Below are 9,722 nucleotides of genomic sequence, written 5' to 3'. Positions count from 1 at the left end.
GGTAACCAACAACCTTAAAATTCCACCTTAAGAATCCGAAAGAAAAAACTTTTTATTGAAAAAAAATGAGTTTTAAATTTCAATATCATTAAATACCTTAACTCTTTTCTCTTTTCTCTTCTCATAAAGTGGTGCCTAAAATACTTTTCATGCATATAGTCATATTTTCTATTTCCCAAAAATGATCCTTTTGCGCATTGTATATTTGCGGGAAATGGATCCTCTCCATTTTTTTTTTCACTGGAGAGAATAAAGTGTGATCTCTCACCTTTAATTCTATAAGTGGGACCAGAAATTAATAAAAGAGAGAAAACAATGAATGGTAAAATCAAACACTGGATACTATCAAGTTTTTTTCCCATTAGAGAGGATCCACTCCCGTATATTTGCTCCTCACATTTAAAATTCTATCATCATTATCACTATCATAAAATACATTACCTTGTCAAATTTTTGGTGACTTTTTTGTCTTCTTTATCAGCAGAAGATTCAACATTAGTTCGACGCCATTGCTCCTCAATCTCATCAATAGACCGAAAAGTATCATCTTTGAATTGATAGGGTTCGTCATCCTCATCCGTTAAATCAGGCTTATCATACTGTAAATGTTTTATAAGTTCATCCATGACACTGTTCATGTTTAATTTTGCTTTCTTCGATACAATGGAAAAATCTTGCAGGAAAAACTACCATATGTACCCATGAATTTTGCGAACACTGATAAAAGTACCCATCAAACAAGAAAACGAACGTTGTATCCATAAAAATGGGTTCCGTGTGACAATAGTACCTAAATTGTGATTTTTCGTTGACTTTTTAATAAAATTTCCAAATTACCCCTTCTATCTTCTTTCCCAAATTTCAAATTTCACAACCCTCATCCTTTGTCTTCGTCTGCTGCTGCCAGCCACCATAAAAACAGTGGATTATTAATTATCTGAGGTTATTGTTCAAATATTATGAATTTGAAGATCTGGTGTAGAAAAAGAAAAAGAAGTTTGAAATTAACAAAAAAAAAGTATACATTTTAGTTTCTTAGTGTCACTGTGGGAACAAGAGGCGCAGAACCAAGATCCTTTGGGAACGGAAGGAATGATAGGTCGAAGATAGAAGATGTGATAGTCTCGGTCGCATTTGTTGCAGAGGAAAAGCTTCGCTGGGAACTCACCGGAGGAGCAGCACTTGCTGATGATGTCGTCGTCGAAGGTGAGCTTGGGAGTGTGAGTCCTTCTTCACCCTGCATTCCCCTGGCCATGTCTTCGATCATACTCGGCATGTTCAGAAGCTCATCCTCATCAATGTACCCTTCCACTATCATCCCTCCTTGTTCTCCAGTACTCAAAGTGAAACAAGGTCCTTCAACAATAACGTTACTACCACCACAACCTTCTAGAGGATTCTGCGGTGGCCTCGGAAGCCTAGCCTGCACAGCGGCGGCGGCTGCGATATGAATATCATTCCACCAAATGGCATGAAGATACTCTAACAGCAGCCCTTTTTGTACAGATCGACGGCGCTGAGCAGTGTTTGGAGTCACTGTTGGAAAGAGAACGTGGCCACCGGCCTCTTGTTGGCTCTGGTTGCTGAATTCTGCTACTTATTTCTTTGGAATAAAAAGAACAACAATATTCAGGTTGAAGAGGTTGAAGAGTTTGACAAGGATGTGCTTTCTTAGTGTTGTTGTTGCATCCGAAGAAGAAAGAAACAAGGGTAATGATGTTAAAGTTGATTTGGATTTAGATTTGGAGAACAAATTAGGATTGGAATAAAGAGAGATGGAAGTTGAGAATAAAGGTTGGAGGAAGACATCAGATGATTGGGTCTTGAGGGAATGGTGACTGGCGGTGGCAGAGGAAGACGAAGGATGAGGGTTGTGAAATTTAGAATTTGGAAAAGAAGATAGAAGGGGTAATTTGGGAATTTTATTAAAAAGTTAACAAAAAATCACGGTTTGGGTACTATTGTCACATGGAACCCATCTTTCATGGGTACAACATTAGTTTTCTTGTTTGATGGGTACTTTTGTCAGCGTTCGCAAAATTTATGGGTACAAATGGTAGTTTTTCCAATCTTGCAAGTATGCCGCTAAAAACAAAAAAGAAGGAAATATTAGAAGACTATGATTTGTACATTGATTTCTAATTAGATCTATTGCGTATCCAATTTGAAGAGATAGTGATAAACTTAGGGGTGAGAAAGGGGGGAAGTTCGTCCCGCCCCACTCTGTTTAAGTGCGGGCAGGCAGCCTGCCAAATCTTTTTTTATTATTATTAAATATTAAATAATATATATAATTTTATAACTTAATAAATTTTTAAAGACATAAAAAATTATAATTTTTAAATTTATAAATATTAAAGTATTTAAAAATATAAATATGTAATAAATATAATCATATACTAAATTTTTTAAAATAAAATAATAAAACTGATATTTTCCAAAACAAAATAAACATTATCCAAAACATATAATTAATCATCTATAAGTTTATAACATAATTGATCAAACGTAAAACATAATTCAAAGCACTAAATTCGAATATCTTTAAAAAAATATATCTAATAAAAAAAGCACTGAACCTACCGGGGAGGTCCGTTCCCGCCTTGTCAAAGTACGCGGTTTAAGCAGTGTTGGTTAGGCGAACTTTCAAAGTGTGGCGGTATTAATTTTTTAGCCCGATCCATATTTTTTGGCGAATTACGCGGATCGGTCCGGCGGATTTAGGCCCATTTGCCATCTCTATATAAACTACAAATAAATTTGTTATGATAAATATCTAAGTTGTTAGAATTTGAAATACTTTGTGTAATTTAAACAACTGATAAATAAATTAGATTTGATATTTAGGTTTACCCTATAATTACTTTTTTTTGGTAAAATCAAAGTATTTATTATTGTGAATTTCTTAATAGTGTTTGCTAAAAGGTTTTGAGAATGACAGGTTTTTTTAGAAATAAAGAATGAAATAAATAATAGTAACTATTGTTATTATATTTGAGTAGAAAGGAATATTAAATAAATAACCTCTTTTTTAAATTAAAAATAAATTTAAAAGCTGACAATAAAAAAAATACTCTCATATTTAGGCATGTAATCAACTACTATTGTAATTGCTTTTAGTTATGAGTATAACTATTGTATGAATATAATAAACATTTTAATGTGATTGGCTCATAACAGTTTTAACCAAATTTTCATTTAAGTATTTATAATCGGATTTTTTATTTAAATAAATAAAATAAATATAATAATTATCGAAATAAATAATTTAAAAAATATTTATCGTTTTACATTCTCAAGTCATATCTCGTTTACAGTGTCTATCTCGTTTACTGCCGTCTAGGTTGTAATTCTCTTCACCCGTGTCAGGAAACGGAGTCCTCTCATACATGGCGTCCAGATCCAGACTCTGATAGTGAGTTGGCACTGCCGATAACAGAAAATTAGGTGAGGTGGAGGCAGGACATGGCGCGCCGCAGTCTGTACAGGTGTATCCGGAACACACTCATCTTCATCCCCACCATCGGACAAGTCGTTGTCCGTACTGTCCGCCACGTAATCCTCGTCCGACTGCTCCTCGCCCTCCTTTGCTTCATCCACTGGAATGGCGACATGAATGGGCGGTGGTGCGAGAGGTCGGTCGTCCTGTACATAGGTCAAGTGTACAGAACTCTCATCACCATTGTGTCCCACCTCCGCGGAAAGCTCCATTACCTGCTCCACCATAATCCTCCCATGGATGTCGAACATCAGTCGCACATGCTCGTCCCCTTGAAGTCGGAATAGTCAAAACCGGAAGACTCCATTACCCATGGGTGCCAGCAACCTATACGCCACCTTCTAATTTCCTCGCTTGTGTACCACCGAGATTGCTCAATATCAAACTCTTCAAATCCGACAACGTCTCCACACGCTGAGTGCGAAACAATATCGGATCCTCACACTCAAATGTCATCCCGTTGTCGCCATTTCTCATACGACAATTGGGATAAACAAGCACAACTATGTATGGATTATTATTACTGGCCATATTGCCTTGTATTCATGAGAAATATGAGACACAAAAAGGATAGAAAAAATTTGTGAAGAATATCAAGAGTTACACATCCTTTTATAGCTGCTTCGATTGTCTTATATGTATCTCGTTTATACTGTAAACGAGATGAACAATTCACATATCTCGTTTATAGTGTAAAAGAGATAGACACGTTGCAGTTGACGTGTCATATCTCGTTTACACATGCATTGTCATCTCGTTTACACTATAAACGAGATATGACTTGAGAATGCAAAACGATAAATATTTTTTAAATTATTTATTTCGGTAATTATTATATTTATTTTATTTATTTAAATAAAAAATTCCTTTATAATCTACATATTCATATAAAATTCAATTTGGTTCTTCACAATAGATTTTCATCTTTAAATCGATAATTTTTATTTCACTTGAAGTTTCTAAAACTAAAAAATTTAGATATAAAAGTGGGATGAATGATGTACTTTAACATTGTAATTTTTGGTATTTTTTAAAACTGTAGAAGGTACACAAATCAGACCCTCCGATTTATGTTTAAAAAATTAAAAAAATTTGGGTACAAAAATCGGAGGATCCGAGTACAAAAATCAGAAGGTCCGATTTTATACCCAAAAATTGGATGGTCCAATTTCTGTATTTCTTAAAAATCGGATGATCTGACTTCTACTCCCTAAATTAAATCATCCCACATTTTAAAAAAAATCACAGCAGTTTACAATTCAAAAAAATATCATTGTTAATCCAATTTTAAAAATAAAAAAATGAAGTTTCTAATCATGCAAATTATGAGAAAAAAAAGTTTCTCAAAATTTAAAGTGAAAAATGCATACATCTAAAATATTAAAAGATAAATATTAAAATAATTCCAGAATTCAATAGGGGATCCCGGCCCATTATCCCCCCTCCCTCCTCCTCTTCTTTTGCATCCCTTAGTTTATTACAATAATGCTCGATTATTTTATACATAAATTACTAAGTATATATCTAAGATAGTGTCTAAATTATTAGTTAAAAAATATTTCTTTTTTTTCGATAAATAAGTATTGGATTCCAAAATACAGGGAAAAAAAAAGGCTTTTTTTATTTATATACGCATGAAAAAAATATTATTTTTCATAATACGTATACTTCAAAAGTATTTTTGAAATGTGGATGGTCATTTCATGCCAAGCATTCACGAAATGAAATTAGCCTCAATTTTAAAGAAGGTGCACACGAGATGAGTGAGGAGTACTGTGTGTTTTAGAGAACCCATTCCAAAGGAAGTAGGCACGAAATGGAGCAATCTGTAACTGACACACGCAAAATGGGGACTTTAATGGAGTTGAACACGAAATAGACCACTCCTGGACTTCAATACAGCTAAACACGAAATGGCCACTCATATATAGGTGATGGGTCATACATTATTCAGCTGTGTGCATAACTCATTCTACAGTTAATGTTCAATATTAAATCAATTGAATTTCTTACTCCATATATGTAATAAAATGTCATGATGATTATAAAGTTAAAATTTTCCAACATTATACCAATTTGATGAGCTTTATTATGATTATCCCTATTATTATATCGCACATTCTCATGCTCTTAATGGATAACATTATAAAATATTATATAAATTTAATTTTGGATCATTTATATAAATAAAATAAATAAAGCTCAAAATTATACATACTTCTATTTAAATCGAATCAACTTAATTCAATTTATACAATATATAATTTTAAAAGTAATTAAAATATTATATCAATTAAATTATTATTTAATTTGTAAAATTAAGTATAGAACAAACATTTTGATAATATTATAGGTTACTTCTAACTTTGAAAAATCCAAATTTTAATTCATATGCTATTTTGAAGAGCTATACTTTATATTAACTTTTTCAACATCAAAAGTCTCATTTATGACTCTTTAGATGCTAATGAGTCAAAGAATAATTTTTAATAAATTTTTAAAAATTATTTATTGTTTCATTTTAAATTTATAAATTCGTAAAAATGTAGATTTTTAGAATTTGAACTAAAATACAAATTTTGAATTTATATTTTTATTTATTTTGATTTTTTTATATTTTATTTGAATCTAAATTCGAGTATTTTTATTGATATTTATATTTTAAAATTAATGAAGAATAAATCATTTATACAAGTAGTAAATCATTTTGTGTTCAGCTCCATTGAAGTCCCCATTTCGCGTGTGTCAGTCACAGATTGTTCCATTTCGTGGTTGGTATACATGAGTTGTTCCATTTCATGCTTGCCTCCCTTGAAATGGGTTCTCTGACGCGCACAGTACTCCTCACCCATTTCGTGTACACCTCCCTTAAAATGGAGGCTAATTCCATTTCGTGAATACTTAGCATGAAATGACCATGCGCATCATGAACACTTTTGAGGCATGAGCATTATGGAAAATAATGTTTTTTCCATGCGTATATAAATAAAAAAGTCAGGGAAAAAACCCAAACAAAACAATTAAGTGAATTAACTAAGCCAACTAAATGTATATATACCACTTTTTCATATTTTTGTTTTTTCGTTGTATAGAGTATTTTTTGGTTCAATACATCAAAGATTAAACTCTATTTAAGAGTCTATTATTGGTCAATAAATTATTGTATGTACAAGATAAGATTCAAACTTTTGATATTAACTTAAACAAACAAATAAATTGATTATTTGACCAACCCAAATTGATTATATTCTATTCTTACTAAAATAACAAAATTGTAGTAAAACAAATGCCTATACAGCCCAATTCATAGTTTAGGTGGGCATGAAAAATAAGTGCATATATCATATATAAGATTCTAATTATAAATCTTAGAAATTTGTGTAATAGAAGAGTACTTTTTTTAATTAACATTTTTATACGTGATTTAAATATTCGTTATATGAAGAGTTTAAATTTTATTTAAAAATTATTAATTTATAATTTTAAAATATTCAATTTAATTTGATATATTTTAATTTTGTTTATTTAGTTATTATATTAGACTTTATATTAGTGGCTTAAGATTTTTTGGTTGATTTACTTCTTTAATTTTTGGTCTTCTTGGCATTTTTTTTTAATTCAGTCCAAGATTTGTTGTGGTCCAACAATGATGATGCAGAAAGAAGTGGTGGGGTTGAGTGTGTGTTGAAGAGAGGGAGACGAGAGTGAAAGGGATACTGCTGAATCCGGGAGGGGGGAACATTGGTCTTTTGTACCAAGGGAGTCACGGGCCAACCAAGGGAGGCTTGCATGCGTGACGCGTGGACAGGGAACACAAATCGGACCCACCGATTTGTGCACCATCCGCGTCCTAAAATCGGTGCCTACGATTTCCTTCCTACCACTCGGTGCCACCGATTTCTGCTACCCAGCCATCACAAATCCGTGAAACACCAATAACCCCCATCTCACTGCTATACTCCATCAACGGATTCATATCAAAATTAAAAATCTCCTCTATTTAATTATTCCACAAAAAGTGAGTATTTGCGAATATCCATAAATATTATATTTAAAAAATTTAAAAAAATAAAAAAAACATAACATAATAAGTGAATTTAATGCAATTCAACACAATTAAATATGAAGCTAACACAATTTAACATAATCTAACTTATACACTAAAAATATATAACATATTTATTATAAAAAATAATAATTTTAAAAAAATAACATAAAAATATTTGTTTAATATAATAAAATAACATAATTTTTTATGATACTTTAATAATTTTACGTTCGCAAAGACTTGACGGATCTCTGTGAAACGAATACTTATACTTCCGTCTTTATTCCTATTTATTTGCGGGAGCAAGTTCATGTGCTTATAAATATTTGACAGGTCTTCATTTAATCTGTAGTCGCAATTAATCATGTAAATATTCATTTTGGAGAATTTTTTTCACCATCTTTATTCTTGAATATTGGCTTTTTGGCTTGTCCACGCGGAATAAGACAACAACACAAGCTAAAGATGATGAGGGGACCAAAGGAAAAAAAAAAAGAGACAAAGTTAAATACCAAAGTAAGAGAAGAACAGTCATAGCTATACCTTGTGTTACGCATTTATGCTTATATGGCCTCGATTTTTGGTTACTTGCAATATGTTGATTTTATTATTTTGCCAACATCTTTTATTATTAAATATTCCATCCATGAGCGGTGCATTTTAAAGGAAAAAAGATAAGTAAGTCTCTAACTAATTTTGACAAATAAATTTCTCACAAGTTTTAATTATAAATACATCTCTGACATTTGTAAACGACGAATAGTATATCCTTCCATCTATTTGTCTCTCCTAAAGTAAATGGAAATGGTTGAGCTGGCACTCACGTGTCCATAACGGAGCTATGTGTCTGTTACGGTGTTAAAGTGTAATCTCCCCAGAAAAAATAGAGGACAACTAGATCCTTGTACTCCTAAAATGGTGTCGTTTTGAGAGCTGTCTTAAATCTTCAAATTCTTGTTAGACTCCATTGCAGTGCTGTTCATCAAGTTCAAAGATAAGCCCCTTTTCAATTCAACCTTAACACATAAATAACATTGTCATTGTTATACTAAACCAGAACCCCCTTTATAAAAACTTAATCTTTAGCTGTTTTCTCGTAATTCAAGCGCTAAAATATTCAACTTTTTTACATCTATTCCATGGAATCAGATCCTCGCATTTTTCAAGAAGGGAGCTTCTCTCAAAAGACCAATCATTTATTTCTCTCACTGAAAATCCCATCGACGACTGCTGGCGATGCGACCTAAACTGGTTAATAAATCGGCAGAAGCTCACCGATTGTGGCATCGGCTTTGGATGCAACGCAATGGGCAGAAAGGCAGCCAGATCTACTAATGAAATAGGGGTGGTGAAACCAAGGCTTTCAATCCCTTTCCATGGGTAAATCGGCTATGGTGCCCCAGAGTGGGTAAGAGCGGGTCGAGTCCGTATCGCTACGGAACAACAGTTGCGTTCACCCTTGGAATGTGGAACACCTTTGAGGGAAAATCCTTTCCTGAAGTTGAACAAGATTTCAACAACTACAAGACAGTGGACGGCTGTAGCACCAATGTCCACGTCACCGATCACGGCTACATCACGCCCCAATACGCCTTGAATGTGATCATCCACAATATCCACGTCCACTATTGCAAGCCCTCCGGCAACACCAACATAAGAGCCTCTTCGACCCACATGGGGTGGTAGGGAGTCTCTGACGGTGATAGAATCTCCATCTTCGGGTAATGCAAGATCTGGATTTTGACTAGAATTTGAAGATTTAAGATAGCTCTCAAAATGGCGCTGTTTTGGAAGCATAAGAACCTAGTTGTCCTCTAAGTTTTTTTGAGAGATTATATTTTAGCATCGTAACAGACACATAGTTCCGTTATGAACATGTGGGCACTAGCTCAGTCATCTCTGTTTGCTTTAGGAGAGGCAAATGGACGAAAGAACGTATCTGTTCGTCGTTGGCAAACATCAAAGATACATTTATAATTAAAATTTGTGAGGAACCGATATTTATCAGAATTTTAAAAGGTCAGGACATATTTGTCCTCTTTTCCATTTTAAAAATAAATGCAATCCTATGTTTTAAATTAGAAAATTTTTAAATAAAATAAAATTCTATCTGTCTTTATTAATTATATCCATTATAAAAAAATTGTGTGAGTTTTAGTAACTGCTTAGGTGTAT

The sequence above is a fragment of the Arachis ipaensis genome, chromosome B2 (assembly GCF_059453495.1).
Source record: "Arachis ipaensis isolate K30076 ecotype BB chromosome B2, ASM5945349v1, whole genome shotgun sequence".
Taxonomy (NCBI): domain Eukaryota; kingdom Viridiplantae; phylum Streptophyta; class Magnoliopsida; order Fabales; family Fabaceae; genus Arachis; species Arachis ipaensis.
Note: the sequence above shows the minus strand (reverse complement) of the source record.